Source organism: Lampetra fluviatilis, chromosome 36 (assembly GCF_964198595.1).
Source record: "Lampetra fluviatilis chromosome 36, kcLamFluv1.1, whole genome shotgun sequence".
NCBI classification, from domain to species: domain Eukaryota; kingdom Metazoa; phylum Chordata; class Hyperoartia; order Petromyzontiformes; family Petromyzontidae; genus Lampetra; species Lampetra fluviatilis.
Genome location: NC_136310.1, coordinates 1,987,611 through 2,009,286, shown reverse-complemented (window position 1 = coordinate 2,009,286; position 21,676 = coordinate 1,987,611). Strand labels below are relative to the sequence as shown.

At 45.7% G+C, this 21,676-nt stretch overlaps 1 protein-coding gene and 1 long non-coding RNA gene across 3 annotated transcripts in view; both read left to right on the top strand.

The window, feature by feature from the left end:
- LOC144945020 (membrane metallo-endopeptidase-like 1) overlaps positions 1-21,676 on the top strand; it is a 98,942-nt gene that overhangs the window by 23,981 nt on the left and 53,285 nt on the right. The gene's annotated exons all lie outside the window — the stretch shown is intronic.
- Positions 9,131-14,731, top strand: LOC144945019 (uncharacterized). The gene is made up of 2 exons (XR_013639619.1): positions 9,131-14,113; positions 14,488-14,731. It is a non-coding gene; the product is annotated as an uncharacterized LOC144945019 (long non-coding RNA).

Genomic DNA, 21,676 nt, shown 5'->3' with positions numbered 1-21,676 from the left:
ATATTTATTTGCAGCAATTTTAACGTGGCACTTTAGTGGTGTGAATGTGCGTCTGGTATTGTATTTCGCTTTGTTAATTATCTCGCCAAATGGTGATAAATGACAGCTGGCCTAAACCACCACAATTATACTGCATGCTGTTACATTTACAGATGTAATCGGGATTTATGTAGTGTCGAAATCTAACCGATTCTCAAGACCGCACAAAAACAGTGGGTCGCATACATCCACGGGGAAAATGTATGCATGTTGTGCAGATATATAGATGGTTACATCACTGTTCGTCAATCCACGATTGGACAAAGGCCTCCCTTCTTACACTGGCAGTCACGAGGAATTGTTTAACCAAACGTCACCGTGGCCGTAAATCGAACTGAGGTCGTTTAACATGTCGGCTTTCGAGACCAATACTGTCCACAATATACAAATTTTGGGTACGTTTGTGTAAGTATTACAACAATTTCTGGCTATCGCCATATGAAGCTGATTGTAATTACCGGTGAAACATCGTACTCGAATTGTAAATGTTGTGGGTTTACTCTCCAACTCATCGGTCTGCTGAACTAGCAATGTATTGCCATGTTTTGTTTACGCGACAAACCTTACTATTTTGCTGTGTCGGGTGGTGGCGGGTTTAACGACACATTCATATTTACGCGATCTAACCAAAACTATTTTTTAGGGACAAATTCAGGTAGCTGGGTTTGTGGGGCAACATGCAACAATGTACAAACTATGAACCCTAAGCCTATGTATGTATTTGCCATAATGGGCCAAATACCCATATGAGGAGCTATCCAGGGATCCCTCTAGTAGAAGCTTTTGTGCCAGCAGTGGCTTGAGCAGTAAATTGCGGGGCTGCAGCTATAGCGATTCTGATCTCCGCAACATTCCTTTTGAGCTTCCCTTGGAGGCGTTATTTATTTAGGAGTATATTCATTTTAATACGGTGGCTTGTGATCTTTTATTTTTATTTTTAAAGCGTGCTAAATTTAGAAAACCCATTTTTTTCGGGTCTATTTTAAGACACACCAAAAATAGATTTCGGTAGGTCTTTGGCCTATTCCCGCAACCAATTATGCAGATACGATTTCTCTCCTGTGGTGCGAATGACCTTTAAAAAAAGAAAAGCTCCCGTCGTATTCAATGCGTAACATTGCAAAGCTTTGAATAGCAAAGTGCACACCTTATCCTCGGCGTAGAATCAGCCGCATGCGCTGATATAGCGTCGCCTCGGAAAATGCCACGGTGATCGTCGTGCACGAGATTGCTGGCACGAAGCACGGCGATCACGTCTAAAAGATGCCTCTCCTTGTACAAACGCGAGGGCCGTATTACAATGACCCACAAAGTCAGTGGCATTTGCTTCATAAAGGAACTTTAAATCAACACCATGAACATCTAATGTGTCGCCTGTTGCCGTTGCCCTCTGGTGTAACATTGGGGGGGTGAGACCAATGGCGTAGCCAGGATTTTCAGGTAGGGGGGGGGCAACCCCTCCAGCAATGAAAAATGAAAGGAGTTGTTAGTAAGTAAGGACTTGTCCCTTGCTTTTTATTCGACGCGTGTGCGGCGATGGTGCAGCCATCAATCGAGGATAGAATTCGAACCGCGGTGTGTGATCGGCATCGCTCTCGCCGAAGGTGAATGCCTTCAGGAAAGTCGTGTGCTGTATACGCAACTGCGCACAATTCTGTGAGTCGCTTATAACTCCTTTTCCGCTACTTATTGCCAATTATGGACTCACGACTATTGTCCTATCATCTCATAGAGTCCCTGGCACATAATGATATACTACACAGTGGCAGTGGGGGTCGCAAAATGCCGATTTAATACTATTAAACCCCAATAATCCGATCGAAATTAAGGATTTCGATCGGATCATTGAGGGGGCACGTGCCACCCCCCCACTGGCTCCGCCAATGGGTGAGACGAGACCATACAGAAAGCCATCTCTGGTATCGGCCAATCAGTTTCAAAGACAATGCATGCATTATCGTAGCACGTTTGCATCTTTTTGCACAAGTACGTGTGCTTAATGCAGGCTCGATGCCTTGAAATAGGTGCATCTATTTGGTGTTTGAACATATTAACACCTGGTTTATTTCCAGAAAGGGTCAAGCCTATTATTGTTTTTTTCACCACGGACACCCCTGCAAACGGGGCGGTCCATCTGAAGGCGATGATGCAGATGTCCAGTAGCTTGGATGCCTCGGCTCACCCCGTGTTGTGTTTTCGTGAACTCCCTCCGCAGAGGTCATCCTCGATCCCGCCGACACCACTCATCAGCACCTCCGATCAGCCCGGTTTGCTACGTACGGTGCGAAAGAACTTCAACATGCACACGTACATCAGTGAGTCTAAGTGGATATAACCCTCTCGTCTTTACTTTTGCCCGCGCTGCACTCGTTTTAACCCCTTCTACGCAGCGAAACAAAAGGCCGCTTGAGCACCGCGTTGACTGGGCACACGCGGCCTCCCTGCACCAGTCGACGCATCCTCACCTGATGGAGACGACCCCCCGGTGCCCTTGCAACGACGCGTAGACTTTAGGCGCAAGTGCAGTTTGTTAGCGAGAACCTTTTAAAGGCAGCACGGGGCATAAAGGGTGTGGAATGGTCAGCACCCCCCCTCCGCCCGTGACGTTTGTCTCCCCAATGCCGGTGTTCACACAATATTACAGGCACTCATTAAAGGCTGAGTCGACCTAGGGGGAGGCACAGGGCAAGTTTTGAAACAACCCTTGCCATTCGCCCATAGCCAGTAATTGAACCCAAGCCACCAGGAGGGTTGGTAATTAACAGTACGGAAAATGCTCTCCCACACATCGCTGTAATGATGACACGCACAGTATAGCCATTTATAAAGGCGTATAGAAATACTGGAGTGCCTACTATTATTGTGTCTTCATTTTCTTTAATGCACACAAACCGCAACATTAATCGCAGAGTGCTTCTTTGCATGAAATGTTGTCCGAAAGCAAAAGGGGAGAGAGAAAATAAATTGCACGTGGAATGCCCATTTGAGAGAGTGAACTACGTTATTGTTGGTGGCGTTTCATGTGCATGTATTTACGTACCAAACATCATGCGGGGGCGAGTGTGCACATGTGCGCATATACATTTCTCTGAAGCATCTTCTGTACGTATGTATATTCAACTTATTGCGCACCTTACGTATCCAACCACGCTCATCGGAGGCGTGGAGGAAAGACAACAAGCTAAACACGAGAAGCAGTGGGAAATGAATTTGTTTTCAGTCCAAATTTAAAAGTGCATAGCTCCAGTGGCTTCATAATATCGGAAAGAAGAGTGCTTCGAGAAGCACATCTGAAAGTGCGCGAAGCGGTGACCGTCTTTGTTCGATGGCGAGCCAGAAGCCGCTGCTTCCAGGATGACCGCAGTCCGCGTGATGCTTTTTTGTCCTTGACGAGATCAGCAAGGAATCGCGGTTAGTTTGTGGCAAGCGATGTTTTTCACCTGCGGTTGGCTACGTACAGTGCAAAAGAAGTTCAACCCACATACATAACAATGGGTGCCACCTTATAATGTGTTTGTCCTGCCACCGGAAGAGAATGCAGCTCGACGAGCGTTGAACTGCAGTTGGCCATGGCCCACTGACGCATGGGGGAGGAGGGCCTACACACAGAGGTCGCAAACGGGTTTTGATTCCGTACCCGTACCCTACCCGAAATGAGTGACAAACGGTTACTCACCAGTGACTGACGGCCTACCCGTACCCAGCAGCATCAGGGTCGCAAACGGCTACCCGTACCCGGGTACGGGTAGCCGGGTATCGGGTAGGGTACGGGTATCGGGTACCCGGTTGCGACCTCTGGCCTACACACAGAGGGCCCTGTGCGTGTTTGGGGATCAGGGGAAACGTTGGGAGAGAACTGGGAGAAACGATAGCAGGGGATGGCACAGGGGACTGGTGCGATAAGTGAACATTGGGACCCGTGACATCCGCGGTGCCATGTGTTCATATGCCCTTGTTGTGCAAGTGCACGTGGGGCCGTGCGTGTCAATCCACTGCCGGCGAGGTGCCGTGGGGGTGCTTTGGCCTCGCCTCGCCACTCTCGTCAATGCAGGTTGGCGACGGTGTGGAGCATAGACACGGAGCCTTAGAACTACAGTACAACAGTAGCGTTTGCTGCACGACACAATCCGTTTTGTAGAGTAACTAAATATTCCATGCGGTGGCAATATTGTGAAATTGCGCCACGCTTACAGCTGCAGAAACCGAATCACACACGTGGAGAGCCAGCTTTGAAGTCCCATGGGATTCTACAAAAAAATAACAACAAAATCTCGATAGAAAATTAGAATTCATAAAACCCCAATTTTAATACATTACACAAATCATCGTTTTGTCGCTAAGTGTGGTATAAGACAGGGGCAGCGGATGCTGTTGTTTTTAAAAAAGATTTATTTCCACCGAGGAACCCTCCCGCTACAATTATATTCCTCCCTTCAAATGGCATGCGGGGCAATGCATTTCATTGCAGCGCCGTGGTTGGGGAATTGGAATGCGTAGTTGGTCATTTATACTCTGCAATGCAATGCTCACACTCAATATCAATGTCTAAAAATAATTGGATTGTGAGAAAATGCAAGCGTGTGTAATTACAAACATATATCTTTCTAACAATCAGAAGTATTCGGTTTTGGGCAGCTTCACTGTTATATTGTAGCCGGGGACCTGAGTGCGATTTCCATCCATGGAGCACATCAGTGGCATCTCATAGGAGAGGAATGCCCCCCCCCTTCACCATCCTCCATTCACCAGAATGGTGAAGTATGGTCAATAAACCCCTTTGACCAAATGACTTAGATAGCAGTGTATTTAAAATAATATTCAATAACTATTTAGGAATTATTGATACTTTCTCGTGGATATTAAATCTGCTGACAGATCCCTTAAGGACGTATAATATTTGTCCATAATTACTCCGTGCCGTTTCCTACAGGGTTACATGACATTGGTGATGGCACTAGGCCTTCCTTCATATACACTTCATCTGGGTTATTTGAAAAGGATTAGCATGGCGACCTCCAGCGTTAATGCATTTGTGAGCTGCAACACCTCAATGTAAGCTTTAAAGTATTCCTTACCGAAATCTCTTTTTCAGACACACACATTGATGTGTATGGATTTCGAAGGCCACACTTTATCTCGTCGGTATTTGCAAAGAATGTAATGGCTTCCCCCGATAACGGGAATGTGCGATGCATATTATTTAATCACATGTCACACAATCATTTATTCTTTATGTGCCATGTCATTGTGATCATCACCACTCGCACCTCTTAACAGCTGTATCATCAGCAGACTATTGCGTTGGGAGTATGAGACAGAATATATTTTAATTGATGCTGAAGCTCTCGAATCAATATCGATGGTCCCTTTATTTTAGCTGAAGAACTGTAGAGAACAATTGGTGAAATGAGATATGGCCCGAGGGCGAAAACTTCCTAACTTTCCAAAACTAGGTGCCCCCCTTGCTCTCAGGGGCCTTTCACAAGTGTCGAATTTACAACGCTTTCATCTTCTTGGTTCTTTCGGTAAAGTCAAAATAATAAAAATAAAACATAAAAAAAAGAATATATTATATTATTTTATTGTTTATTTTTATTATTTTATTATTTCCATTCTACGTGACTTTACCGAAAGAAACAAGAAGATGAATCCCTGCAGTCACGAAAGCTTTACATCGAAAATTACAACGCTTTATTTGGAAAGAGAAAAAGAAGAGGCGTGGTTTGCCACGCGTTGGTTTACTTATTCCTGTGACCTTGGAGTAAGTGCTCGCAGGCAAGCTGGGTGGATTAGCATTCCCACTGCAAGGATTCTATTTGAATTTCAGCACATATCCCAGGCTTTGCATAGCCGTTTTCAACAACCCCGTGCTTTTTTTGTGTCGGTGCCATGGTCCTGGTCGTATACGATGTTGGCGTGCGTTTCTTTGCAAACGTCGTATATCTCGATTTGTATTTGGTTGTCCAATAGTTATAGGGAATCTTCTCTTTGTGGTTGGCGTGTCGTGTTCCGATCTCCAAGGCCCTGCTTTCAACTCCAGGGAATTGTTGCAAAGCACCGGTGGAAATTGCTATTTGGAACCTTTGTGATAGAGCCCCAGCAACCCCTTAGGTCATCCTCGGCCTAAAATGATTACGCGGTGTGATACGGGGCACAGCAAGCACTGGGGAGATGCGGGCGGCATCGCCACGCACGGCGCTGCCTCAACGCCAGGCGCCTTTTCCTGCCTTTACGGTCGACTCGCCAAAACGCGACGCTTACCGCCAGACTCTGGATGTCAACAAAAACTTTGTTTGGTACGTACAAGGTGAGAGCTCGGTCTTCGTCGCGTTAATTGTTGGAAGCAACGGTCACGTGCAAATGCGACCGTTAAAATTGTCCACGACAGGCAACGTGATCGTTGCGCCGGTCGCGTCACCTTTAGTTAAAAGTCGCCCCGAGACTGCCCCCATCTGGAAGAAGCACTCAAGTTGTCCTGATGTAAAATGTCACCGCGCCCACATGGATTGCCTACACCTTTCTGGGATGTTATTATTCAACGAGATTACGAATCGCAATCTAACCTTCACGAAATGTGTGCGGCGCCATCTCCTTGGCACGCTTGGCAGCGATTAGAAACTTGTCCAGGAGAAGATAGTGGTTTGAGATGAGGAAAGGGGGTGGTGTAGTTTTAGTTGCAATGGAACAGGCGCGAGTGTTAAGGAGGGGTCCTGGTAGGCGTGGTCCTCGCCTTGAAGGTTGGAGGGGGACGACGGGAAAGCTGGGGGGGTGGACAAGTGTTGAGGCATTGCATTGGGAAGGCAAAGGGGGTCGGCCGGGGGAGTTGGAGAATGATACAAAATGACTACGCTACACTATTTTTATTTTATCAGCTAATTGCCCACTGAGATATGTAGCTCTATTTCAGAAGCGACGTAGCCACAAATGATAGCTGAACGAAGTGGCCTATCGTGTGGAAATTAAAAGCAGCCACATAATCTAAACGCGTGATGTTGATTTCAAATTTGGAGGGAAAATCTGGAGGACCCTGAGAAAAATCAACACGACCACGGAGAGAAAGACACACAAACTCCAAATATACAGCAGTCGGGATCGAACCCACGACCATAAAACTCTGATAATGTGCACTGTCAGAGTTATTTTTTTGTTTGCATTATGACTGCAGGTATTGTGGTCTATGTAAACATGACTCCTTGTAAAAAAAGGTGTCAGTTTTGTTGCCAGATAAAAGGGTAAAAAAACAATTATCATATTTTTTACTGGCAAAGGAGGTTCCAATTGTGTAAAGTCAAAGAGTCTCTCCACTTGGTCGCCATCATTGTCAAAACACGCCTGGAATCTTCTCCAGGTGGTCTTCAGAACTCGGAGGCACAGATATTGTGGTATTGTTGCAAATTCTTGGAAGTGTTAACCTTATTTTGAAGCACCCTGTATATGGGTCCAAGTTTTATTTCAAACTATAACACGTAAATATAATTAATGGCAGGGAGAATTTGAGCAGCGAAATAAACCATCGATAACATGCCTCCTTCCCATAGCTGTCTCTCCACGTGAATTTTGATTTTATGCCTCACCAGCCACTCAGCTTTCTGGGAGTGAAGGTATGCGGCAGCATGGGTTCAACATCATATGTGTATACTTAGTCCGCAAAGGTCATTGAGAACAGAAACACATTCTTGCGGAGGAAGCTGGTAGGAACGTTGGGTTGCTCGGTCAATGGCCAGGGTCAACGGCGGCGTGGTGTATTCCTCAAATATGGCCGACTGTGAGGGCGGGCACAAGCCGGCGTGTGTATGTTAAATGTTGAGTTTTATAAGGGCACCACGGGGTGACCAGCCCCTCCCCACCCAATCCAGCCCCACCCCTCCCACCCCCCACCCAGCCCCACCCTCCCCACCCAGCCCCTCCCCACCCTCCCCTCTCCACCTAGCCCCACCCCTCCCATTTTTGGATGCACGACGGACGGACGGACACAATAATCCCCTGTGGGCTGGTGTAACCAGGAGGTTCCTACCAGTATAATCTCAACTGTATAGACCAATCACCCACATGATGATTATTGAATAAGTCACATTGTAATTTAATTCACAAAAACAACACCGTGAAATAAAGATGGCTGAATGTATAAATGTGAAATCACTTGTGGAAATTACACATTCCTATGACAGTGATGCATCTATAGTACAGCCACTATGAGCTGGGAATAAATGATAAATGTTCCGTCATGTATCTAACAATTGTCCAGGGTGCTTCGAAAACATTTTAACACTTCTGAGAATTTGAAACGATACCACGAGAAATGTGCCTCCTCCGAGCTCTGGAGATCACCTGGAAAAGATTCCAGGCACGCATTGACAATGATGGCGACCAAGTGGTGAGACTCTTTGACTTTTTGAAGCTATTAGCATACATTTGTTATATTACAGTGTATTATCCGTTCTTTTTCCATTGAAAATCATAGTCCCGTGCAAGTGTTAAAAAAAAAATGTAAGCACCCTGCATAAATCCATGTTCAACATTTTTTTTATCCAGCCAGAAGAAGATAAAGTTGCCGTCTAAGAAAGACTTCACATCTATTAGACATTAATGGTTACTACTCAACTTCCTCTTGCAGAAGAGACATTTCTACAATGGCCACTCGCCTGGCTGGTTATTAATGAAAGAGACTTGCGTAAAGATTGTACAATATGAGGCCACGTCTGAGCCAGTAAACGTGTGTCAAGTCTGCGTAATTTACTGCGTAATATACGGGTGGGTTGATAGTGATTTATCACGATGCTTGCCCTGGTGGGTGTCTGTTGAGCTTCTCGAGCCAGCTGGCCAGGATTTGGCAAGTGCAAAGCTCCACCACTCTCCATTTCGGTGACATGAGACTTTATCGCACTAGCTTGTCACTTTACCCAAAGAACCAAGATTAGCAAACAAACATTTACATGCGTTTCAGGACACACAATGTAAAACATGAATAAATCATCTATACAATCAATAAGTATTGACATAATCGAACTAAGATTGGAGTCATTTCACTAGGCATCTCACTGGACAACATGCCTCCACAAAATACGAACAGTGGTAACTTCACATCAGCCGTCTCGTATGTTTGTCTTTATTTCTGGGTAAGTAGAATACAATTAAATAAAATGCAATCTGTTTCGGTGTGTGTGTTTGCTTTGACGAAGCAGTAAAAACATGTGTACTTTCAGGCAGACAAATATTGTCAACTCATTATTTGCCGTCTGAGTCAGACCTTTCGGCACTTGAAATTCTGCTTTAGTCATGGATGGCTGCCCGAATTTGAACCTGAAATCTCTCAACGGTGCTCGCTCATTGCTGTGAGACACGGGGCCTCGTGAGGGCCTCACTGGAGCCCACTCGGCTGTCTACCACACTTAATTATTAATGTGATATATGGCTTCAATTTTTTTTTTCATTTACAACACCACTCATCCGCCCGGGCCGGCCTGTAATTGCTTCGTGTGCGCGCACTGCCAGCATGACGTCCCTTAATTTTCGGACCCACGCTGCACAACGCAATCATCGCACGGCGTTCTCCGATCACTTGCCGAGCGAGAATACATAAAGGGTTCAGACTGAGCTTCCATCTGTTCCGAGATCACCCGCCGTTACGAGCCAAAGGCAAAGCTGTCGCTGCCTTGATTCCTGCGGGTTTGTTCGTAGCCCCAGCAGCTGCGAGAGCCGAGTTAGCCCAACGGGTCAACGTGGTTGGATAAATACCGGCTCGGGTTGGCAAGTTCTGCCAGTGCCCACCTTTGAGAAAATGTCTTGGTGTACGAGTGCACCTGGCCTGGCATGGGCGCTGTGGTGAGGTCACCGCCACTTCGTGACGAATGTCAGCTGTTGCTGTTGTTGTCATGGTCTATTTTATCTGCACTCTTCCTAACATTCTCTCGATGTTTCACATCACACGAGTTTTTATTTTCTTCCGAATTGATGTTCCCTTATCCAATGTAATAAATTCCGTAGGTATTATTGTCCTTTTTTAAAGAACGGTGTTGTCTTTTTTAAAAAAAGTTAACAGTAATCTTGCTATCAGAAATATTTGGGATCGTCGGATTAAACTCTTTGAGAAAATCATGATGAGTGTTTGTCAACGTCAGCAGTACCGGAAAAGTCATTGTTGGGCCAATGGCCTAAGAACTAAGTGCGCGCATACGTAGCCAATGCAGACTGCATTTATGTTTAATGATAAACCCTAGCGGTATAAAGACAGCAACAAAAAACTTTAAAATGAAAGAATAACAAAAGAAAGTTAGCAAAATAACAGAGAACGGGGTGTTGAGTTAAAGAGTGTGCATTGGTTCACACATTGCACTACTATAATAAAATATACTTTTTATTTTACAAGGTAAGGCCCATTGATCTATACAGCTATTTTTTTTTAGAAGCGACCTGGCCATAAATGATAGCCCAACGAAGTGGCTTATCATCATGTGACATTAATGTCAGCAGCCACAAACTCTAAACGCGTGTGGATTCCTCATGTGCAGGGGAAAAGCAGAGGACCCTTTGAAAAATCCACACGACCACGGGGAGAGAGACACGCAAACTCGACATATACAGCAGGCATCAGGGTCAACGAAGTAGACAATCATGTGCAAATGCATAACAGCCAAATACTCGAAACACATTTCTAAATGTGTAAAGTAAAACCTGGAGGGCCTGATGAAAAATCCGCATGACCACGGGGAGAACATGCAAAGCTCAAATATACAGACGTCAGAGTCAAAATCGAACCCATGACTCCCTTCTTACCAGGCGAGGGATTTAACATCTCGCCACCAGGGTAGTACAAACACAGCCACCCTGAGTTTGATTCCTGGCCACAGCCAACACCAGTGCCGAATAACCGAACCGGTCCTGGGACTCCCCTTGGTTCACTCAGCCTCCAATGAGTACCTGATGCGGTGTGTAAACAACATCGCTGGAGAGACAGCAGTGCCGGGTGATTATTTAACCGGGTCTAGCCCACTACCCATCCTGGTTGCACTAAACAGCACGGTGAACTTTGGTCAAACACACTTCGTAACTGATACGACGTTGAGTTGCATTCATCCAGAAGTGGATTTAGCATCCAACGAGGATAAAATACGCTTTGCGTACCTAAAAATGTAGTTCAACCCAAGGAGACACGAGGACATTGCCTGGTGAGCACTAACAAGGGGGTGCCCAATTATCAGGAATGGCTGGACATGCCATGACAGAGCAGGCGTGTGGTGTGGCAATCTAACTTGACATCATTGCTCCACGGTGGCCGTGTGCATGCGGTGGTCACGTAGTGTGTTCGTGTGGCGTGGGTTTCGGTGGAGAAACAGCGACGACCTTGCTTGCTTGTGCAGCCGGCTCGAGTGTAGACGAGAGCCGGGTCACGTGCATTCTCGTTTCATGCCTGGTTTTGTTTTGGTGGATTTTTCTTTTTTGTCAAATGTATTTGGTTCCTGTCGTTCAGCTATGCAGTCACGTGCTCAGTGTTCTTTACTGGAGACGATGCTTATCGTACGATAAACCCGAGCCATCAATCAGCTTCACAATTCAAGGATGCTTCATTACTCTCTGTAAAATATAATGTTTTTCTTTACGTATGCCTCAATGACCAAACAAATTACTTTTAGGCAATGTGTAAAATATGATTTTATATCTCGAAATAACTCAAAAGGGACAACATGACATTCGGAACATATTCCTTACAACCACTGAGCAATGGGAAATATTTGTTGAAATTAAATGAAGTTAAGCAATCACGTTTGCTTTGTATCCACAATGCCATCAAAATGTTATCATTTTAATTATTGCTTAATAATATCCTGAATGTATGCCTTTGAGTGTGAATATGTTTGAGCTATGCCAGGAATGTTAACAGCTCATTGCCAAGTAAGCCCTATATCTCACAAGTCCCTAGGAAAAGTAGTTACATTTATATAAAGTGTATGTTGCATTGCAAGAAACATCAGTTTGCGCTGTTGTAAGTAGCTGAGGAAGTTAAAGGTGCAGCCCTGCAATTGCTTGCTCTCGCCACCGCTGGCAGAAGTGTCTACACGTAAGGGGTCATTAGGGAAAACCTCTCGATGATAAGAATAAGTTTTGCCCTTTCTGGCAATAAAACAGGCGTTAAGATGTGCAAACACCAATTAGATACCTTTTGCAAGGAATCGTCTGCATTAACCGCACGCACTTGTGGTGAACATGCAAAGAAACATAATCTGATAAAATATGCATTTTTTTAAACTGATTGGGCTACACCAGAGACAGCCTTCTTGTGTTAGAACATCTTAACACCTGTTTTATTGCCAGAAAGGGTAAAACTTATTATTTTTCATAAGTTGATACTGGCAAAAAAGGGCCATGCTACCTCTGGAAGATGTTTGGCCTACCCTTCCATACTATCCAGATGGTTATGGGAGAGGTGGGAGTGAACCAATGCTTTGTGGCCCCGACAAGTTTGAGCTGCTGATTGATGAACCGTGGTGGACCCATTCATCCTGCTCTGGAACGCCAACAGCCTGATAGACAAAAAATATATCGTGAGATATGGCGGTGGCTTGGGGAGGCTATCATCCAGAATGTTATTGACCGTGGCTGTTGATGGGGATATTTATATGGGTATGTTTTGTGAAGCGATGAACAGATAGGTCTTCATTATTTATATTACAGCATCCAACAATAATTAGTTTGTCTTTAATACAATTGAATACTGAGTGATTCAGTGCAAATAGCGCTTGCTAAATTGTAACGGCGTATTACCAGTATAATGATTTTGACCGACCGTAATAGCTGCATTGTCTGGTTTAACTTCTAGCAGACAGGCTTATGACTAAGTGTTGCAGATTAACCAGAGGCATAACAAGGCCCTTTGCTTTCCCTGCACACACACGGGGAATTGCATTTGTTTACGTGTTTTGCCAATTGTCGTATTTATACTCTTAGTTCTTTCGGTAAAGTCACGTAGGTAAAAAAATATTTTAATTTAATTTTTATTAATTTTTATTTCATTTTTTACCCACGTGACTTTACCGAAAGAACTAAGAGTATGAATCCTTGCAGTCACGAAAGCTTCAAATCTAGAATTGTCGTATTTGTTTTCTCTGACTGTAAGCGCGTCGTTGCTTGTGCACGTTCCACCCGTCGTGGGTCTTTACCCCCGCACGGCAGTGTCCTCGTGCCTGCAAGCCTCTCGGTCGGCATCCACAGGGCACGAGCACGACGCAGCGGACGATTCATTATTAACGCCGCGACTGCAGAGTTGAGCATTTGCCAACTTCGAACCGTGTGACCCGGTATGTTAAACATTTATACATCGCCTCGGTGCATTCACTTGCTCTCTGTATTTGTGCGCGTAATATTTACGTGCCAGTGTATGCGTGCATGGTTATATACGAAAACGCATGCCCTAGGTTCGTCTTGCAAGGTCAAGGGGCGAGAGATGTTAGGGAGCACCAATTATGGTAAAACAAAGCACACGCACACACACATTTTTTGTGAGCTATAGCAACCACCCCTGCCTCGTAATAATGTGAATGCACATCTGGCCAGCGTGGAAGAGTAGGCCAAGAGACCCTGTTAGAGGGCCTCTCTAGAGAGCTCGCTCTAGTGGAGGCCCTTCAGTCGGCAGAGCTGAGCAAGGCATTGCGGGGATGCGCCTGTATTTTTGCACTCTACCACGAGGAGCAATGCAACCTTCCAACGGTAATTGTGAAAATGTGCCCTTGGCAATAGCACACAGTGGCCAATAATGGGGAGCGAATACCATAGGGGGCTTTTCATTACACACATTTCCGTGCACAATACTAGACGGTATTTGTCGATGTTTCCTGAGCACTGTTCAGTGGGAGCCGAGGTTGAATTCTACATTCACCACCGTGCTACATTTGCGCTCGCTCGCTCGCTCGCTTGCGTTGTTGTCGTTGTTGTGTGTTCACGTGGCGTTTAATTCCCGATGATCCGGGTTTGATGCCCGTCTGTGATCAACGTCAGTGACGAATACCTGGACCAGGTTCCTGGGACTCCCCTAAGTCGGCTCAACCTTGAGAGAGTGCCTGGTGCAAGTGTATTAAACAAGGTCAGCATAGGGGGCAAAGAGAGAGTTGACCGGCCCATGGTGCTGGCCACACCACCACTGCCTCGCACACTGTACAGGCATTCATAGGTGCTCGCAAATAGCACTTGTCCCATCGGTCTGCAAATGATTTCCGGGGGATCTTTATCTATTTTGTGTGTGGGGGAGGGGGGGTTAAGAGCTCATCCCTCGAGCTTGTTTGCCTTCTTGATGTTTTGAGATTATTTGTAAACAAAAAATACAAACTGCATACAGTTATATATGTATAAAAAAATACACGCAAATAATTTTGAATATTGAAATGCTGTTCAATTCCCATAAGGTATGCTTATAATTACATACATCTTTCCTTTGCATTTTTGTTTTCCTGTCTGCAGGCATCGTCAAGATGGACATTTTATCGAGGATGTGCTGCCCTCAAATATACCAAACTACCGTGATTTAATCAACTGGGCCCTACCACAAACATTCACACACCTGATAATCATCTCACAAAGACGGTCACTGCATCGTGCACTTTCAGATGCGCTTCTGCGGCCGTCTGGAACGCTCTTCCCATATTAGGAAGCCGCTGGAGATATGCACTTTGAAATCTATAATTAAAACGCAAATTTTTGTTGACTGATTTGTGTGTTTAGTTTATTGTCCTTACTCCGTACCTCCGATTAACACAGTAGGCTATGTAGGGTACGAAAGAAGTTCAACGTACACATTTCCTCTGGTATCTCGCCACGGTGGCAAGATGTTCATTACCTCGCTTGGTATGCAGGAGGACATGGGTTCGATCCCGACCCTGACGCCTGTGTATTTGAAGTTTGCATGTTCTCCCTGTGGTCGCGTGGATTTTTATCGGGTTCCTCCGTTTTCCCCCCTCCACATTTATAATTAACGTGGAGTATTTGGCTGCTAGAAATTTCCACGTGGTAAGCCACTTCGTTGTGATATCATTTGTGGCCAGATCACTTCTGAAAAAGAGCTGCATACAGCTCAGTGGGCTTTACCTGGTAAAATAAAAAAAAACTATGGTTGAGTTTGTAGTTTTTATTACACACAATCCATTCACGCTTATTTACCGCAGCTGTGAAATTCCCATACTTTCGTCGCTAGGTGGCACGTTCACGATTTACCACGACCACTGCAACTCAGCTGTGACATCAGCAAAGTATTGAATGAGCATTGCACGTGCTGTGCAGGGGGTGCTTCTACGCAGATGCCACAGTGCGCTTTTCAGTGTTGATAGTTAATCTAATAATGAGGGGTGCAGTGCCACACGAGTTTATTGCTTTAAAACAGCACACGCTGCTTCTGTTGCTTTATTGTGATTTTAAATGCGCACAGGGACTGATGCACGGGCACGTCATTCGTTCTTACAGCACAAACAACAACAACAAACACAAATATCGCATTCAGGCGAATGTCCCAGTCGTAAACATAACAAATTGAAGACTTTGATAACGTTCTGAACACGATTTCTTTTTTTAATCGCTTCAAGAGCAATTTGAAATTTGTTTCTTTGCAAGGGTGCCATGCATCCCCGGGTTGAATCATTCCCGTGTGTATGCGGCACAAGGATGAAGTCCTTTTCATGATCTGTCCGCACAGCTTCAGGCTTTTGAATCTCGTGCGACTCGTCAAAACCGAGGTGTGTTCAGGCTTGAGAGATGTTTTTTTATAAGTATGTCTTTTTACTCAGCTGATCATCTGACAACCCGTGAATATACCGCGCGGCCAGTTTGCACGAATCCGGTGAGGTCGCTCTACAGGAGATCGTGCGGCTCGCTACCAGAGGGTTGCTAATGCAAATGCTGCTTGGGGTGTATATCATTATTACAGCTTTGTGGGCACGTCAACAGTGGTTGTTGTACGGACAGACTCACTCCTACCACTGGCTCACAGACTCACCCCTACCACTGGCTCACAGACTCACTCCTACCACTGGCTCACAGACTCACCCCTACCACTGGCTCACAGACTCACTCCTACCACTGGCTCACAGACTCACTCTTACCAATGGCTCACAGACTCACCCCTACCACTGGCTCACAGACTCACCCCTGCCCCAGGCTCACAAACTCACGCCTACCACTGGCTCTCAGACTCACCACTGGCTCACAGACTCACCCCTACCACTGGCTCACAGACTCACTCTTACCACTGGCTCATAGACTCACCCCTACCACTGGCTCACAGACTAACCCCTACCTCTGGCTCACAGACTCACCCCTACCACTGGCTCATAGACTCACCCCTACCACTGGCTCACAGACTCACGCCTACCACTGGCTCTCAGGCTTACCACTGGCTCACAGACTCACCCCTACCACTGGCTCACAGACTCACCCCTACCACTGGCTCACAGACTCACTCCTGCTCCTGACTCACAGACTCACCCCTGGCTCACAGACTCACGCCTACCACAGGCTCACAGACTCACTCTTACCACTGGCTCACAGACTCACCCCTACCCCTGGCTCACAGACTCACTCCTACCATAGGCTCACAGACTCACGCCTGACACTGGCTCACAGACTCACGCCTGGCACAGGCTCACAGACTCACGCCTACCACTGGCTCTCAGACTCACCCCTACCACTGGCTCTCAGACTCACCACTGGCTCACAGACTCACGCCTACCACTGGCTCATAGACTCACCCCTACCACTGACTCACAGACTCACGCCTACCACTGGCTCATAGACTCACCCCTACTACTGACTCACAGACTCACGCCTGACACAGGCTCAGCACTCTAAATAGGAGATGCCCACTGCTTCATTGCTCATTCAAGCAGGAAACCACTTTGACTTTTGACTTGACCTGTGTATGTGTAGCATGCCCTTGTTGTGTGTTTTCGTGTCTGTGTGTGTATATGTACTTATACTAGAGAGGCTAAATATAAGCGCATCCCTTGGGAGCAAGGAAAACTGTACTCGTATCCAAAGTGTGCTCGTATCAGACATTTCCCTTAGCCTCCAGTGAAAATGTAAGAATGTGTTGCTCATATGCAAACTGTGCTTATATAAGGTGTGATTACATCCAGCTTCCATTTCCACGATAAACCCTCATTCTGAGTTAGATTCATGGTCTTATCTAACACATCGGCGGGTGATATCTGTACTGGTACCGGCCCTCTCCGAGGTCAACTCGGCCTTAAGTGGATACCGCTTGTGGAATGTAAATCTGAGTACTGGGCAACATTGGTGGTGGCACTGACAAATGGCTGCATTTTTTTCACGATAAATTCGATATGAATTTCTTTTATTCTACTGAAATGGCAAATTCTAAATCATCTGCATTAACAACCAGACAGACATCACCCAAGAGCTTTGAATACCCCTTTGAAGAAATGTCAAACTTCCCTTCTCGTTAATTTTTCACGCGTTCATTTTTTGCTATCTAAAGATATTAACTCTTCACCAAGAGTGAATGATCCTGACCCGAGTATTTTAACCCAACGAATGCCGCCCCGTCAATGATTTTCGTTGCGCAGAATTGTGGAGTTCAGACCACCGCAGTTACTGCTCAACATCGCCACGAAGGGAACTTTCATCTCACAACGAGAATGGCGAAGCCGTACCAAGTTCTAACTTTTTAACAATCATATGAAACAGAAACATTGACGAATGATCTCGCCTCAGCAATCACAATGGGGTAAGTTTGTCATTACACTCGAATATCGGCTTAGTGATTCATTATCAATCATTATTCCAGTGGCGTTATCCAAAATCTTGTTTTCAGGGTTCATCTGCACGTTAATCATTTTCTTTTCTCAGGCTTTTGCCACCCACTGTATGTTGTTTGTTGGTGTATTTGAGCTTCTTTCGCACCAAAAAAAAACAAAATCTTGAGAAGAGAAACGCTCGTCAAGCGGGGACAACTCGGACAACTCGGACACGTGACGCTCGAGTCACGAGCGGCCCGCCAGCTGCGGAGAAAGAAAATAAAATCAAGTCGCTCGTTAAACCTCGGTCGAATTACGCGCACGTTTTCGGTTTCAAGCTGTCAATTTCGTAAAAAAATATCACTCGAACGTTCCAGAAATTATACATTTTTCATAATGTTTTTCATATTCCACGCGTCAGTGTCATTGAAGCTGGATGGAGGTTTGTGGTTTAATAAAGGCAGGCGAGGTTGACGGGGATGGGGAGGGGCATTTATTATTCACTATCAATCACCGTTGCTTTTTCAACATCTCTGGAAACGCCAACGTTGGCAACATTGTGTTCTGTCCCAGACGGCATTGCCAAGGTTGCAACAACACCGGCAGTGTTCAAATCTCTGCACGCAACTGGCACAGATTACCGTTGTCTGCTTGGATGCCTGCAACGCGTTACACCTGTCAAAGTCTCCTTCCTCCAGCGGACGTGTGGACTAGTTCATTGCCAATTTAACGACTGTCATGTATTATTATACTAATGCAGTTTTGTGGGCTATCTGGAATGCAGTGGGGTTAGGGCACTGCACTCCAAACACGGCCACCTGAGTTTAACTCCCGGTTTTGGCAAACATCAGTGGCGAGCGATAACTGAACCGGTCTTGGGGCATGTGGCCCCCCTCACCTCATACTGACGAGTGCGGTGAAGTATGGTCACGCTGCGGGGATGCTTCCTCATTGTACCAAATTTTCAAGTTTTTGGCCGCGTTTTCACTTTAGCCTCACATTTCACGTACATGCTATATAGCATGTGTAATGGAGTGGTGGCACGGTGGTTGGCACACTTCACCACGATCCCTGCGACCCGAGTTCAATTCCCTGCACTGAGCATCTTGGTAGGTTATGGTCAACCAAGCCTGAGGAACTTGCATCGGTGTGGGGAAGCCATCATCCAGCAGTGGATTAAGACGGAGCTGTAAGTGTATTGGGATGTCCCAAAGTGAGGAATGATGATTCGGCAGTTTTTTCTTTTGGCAGTTGTGGAGGGAGGTGGGGAGGGAGAGGAGGGAGGGAGGGGAGGGAGAGGAGGAGGGAGGGGAGGGAGAGAGGTGAGGGAGAGGAGGGAGATGTTTCCGGAGAACCTGATGATGGATTCCACTGGATATTTCAGTGCCATTGCACGCAGCAAGCACTGGCACAGGAGAAGCGTGGCCACCAGTGAGCTCCCTAAAGCACATCGCCATCACTATCGCAGTCGTTCGATTGCAATAAAAGGAAGATAATGCAGCACACGGGAGTATGAACACCTCCCAAAGTGAGTCATAACCACGCTGATGAAATGAACGACACGGAGGTGATGATTAAAAAAACAAAAAAGTTTGCTCAATTTTTAGTTGTTGAAATTACAAAGTGTCATTATGCCCTCGATGAGGAATCACATGAAAACGTTGTTTGCCGACACCAATATTCAAACTGGAAGGAGTGAAACGGAAAGTAGCACAGAAAGATGAATTCTGTTAACGGAGTCCATGAACAACGAGGTGTTTGCAAGGCTCAGGTAGGAGACATGAGTTGAATATATGACGACCGACGTACACAACTAGTGGCAGGGACAATAAACATTCAGGTGACGTCAATCTATAAATACGGACACGTGAACGAATAATGTTAATGGCATGTGCACAAGGCAGGGATTGGGATGTTGATTTATCCTCATCCAACAGTGGATTGGGAGTGGCTGACGGCGATAGTGATCATCATGTTCTATCAGCGTCATATGTTGAGGTGAAGAAAGAATCGGACTCACCCCGGGCAGCAGTAGAAACCGGTGGAGGAACAATTGCGACAAAGCAAACATTGTCCCGAATAGGCTCCTCTGGTCGCGAATTCCAGCACCACCAGCAGCCATCAGGAGGTGTCACCCCCCCAGTAAGCAATGCGCTGCCCTACATCGTATCCAAACTGGCTCCGGGAGGTGCAAGTCACCTTCTCCACGATTGCAATTTACCTCCCAAATGTGACTCCAGCGCACCGCGACAATGAAACACTTTCAACTCATGTCTACTACGAGCCTGTGGGTCTCTGTGTGAGTCTGTAGGTCTTTGTATTAACTGATGTCTACCTGCAAGCCTATGAGTCTTTGTGGGTGTCTGTGTGAACTCATGTCTGCTACAAGCTTATAGTTCTCTGTGTGAACTCCATACCTGTGAACCGTAGGGTTTACCCGTATTCTTGTAAATAGAAATTGAGTTTTAAGGTCCATATGGTGTACTGCCGTTTCAATATGGGCAGTTTTTTTTCGTATATTTGCTTGTGTGTCTCCCTTGTGATGGGACTTTGTAGAATGAACGTTGAGATTTATAAGGGCACGGGGTGACCAATAAGGTACTGAATTGGTCTGTAATAAGGTAGGGCACTGATAAGGGGTTGACAGCTATGGAACTCATGTCTACTGCAAGCGTATGAGTCTCTGTGTGGGTCTGTGGCTTTCTTTAAGGGCATGAGTGGAATTCAGTCTTTGTTCTCTGAAGCCAGCAGCGGATTTTACTTCTGAGACATCGTTTTTTTTGCTGCGACTCATTTCATATCCATACAAAAGATGATTGAGATTATGACATTTCCATTCAGAATTCTTCCAGGAAGCAGTGTATCACCTTGTGTGGAAGATAATGCCACAGAGATACTTCTGAGGACACTTCCGTTGGCAAGTAGGCCACACATTTTAACGCCCTGCAAATATTTAATCACAATATAAAAAAGGCAAATGTTCTAACTAACACAGTATTTCTCAGAGGCATGAATTTCCGTGATACCGAGGCGTGCAGCCAGGCTGAGGGCTCGGTGTCGCTCACAGAAGCCGAACTTTAGAGATGGAGCCTTCATCAGCGTCTCTTAAAAGTAGACACAGGTTGACTGCTGTGACTGCGGTCGGGGTGGCATTCAAGAGGGTGGAGAGGGGCAGCCACGGCAACTTTTGTTTTTTTAAATGGAGGATAAATCAATATGTTTCAGTCTCAAAATTTAAAGATGTCAAATTACGTTTAAAAGTGTCAATTTCTCATGGTAAGGTTGTTTTATGCTCAATGATGATTGGAATGAGACCTTATACTCGACTCTCCTTGAAACTAGGTTTCATTTGTAGGTAAGCCACCTGGACTATACGACGTTTAGCAGTAGAAATACTCATAATCTTGTATTTATTTTTATAACAACTGATATCGGGAGATGCCGCTTAAAGCCATCCTCACTACACAATGTCATGAACGGCGCTGTGGACTTCTCTGACAGAGTTGCGGTAGGAACACTCCACTGCAGTTAAGTACAATACATGTTTCATGTAATTTACAAGCACGGGGTCAAAGTACGTGTGTTTTTTTACCCCATGCAGAAAACAACAACGAAGCATTACACCGTGTGCTCAGTAAAACACCTTATCTGTTCAAGGACTCGAATGATACACTTGGCCACGTTACGAATGCCACCCAAAAGCATGAAGAATGGGCGCGAGACAAAAAAAAGAACACTGGTGATGGAGCTTATCCAATACAAGCCGTGCGAATGTAAGCGTGCCCTTGTCAATGTTTACTTTATAGTAGTTTAGGCACCACGTGAAGTTCGGTTAAGAGTAAAACTTCTCTCTGCCAGAATGACGGGACGTGTTAAAATACATTTGCACAGCCCTACTGCTTTGC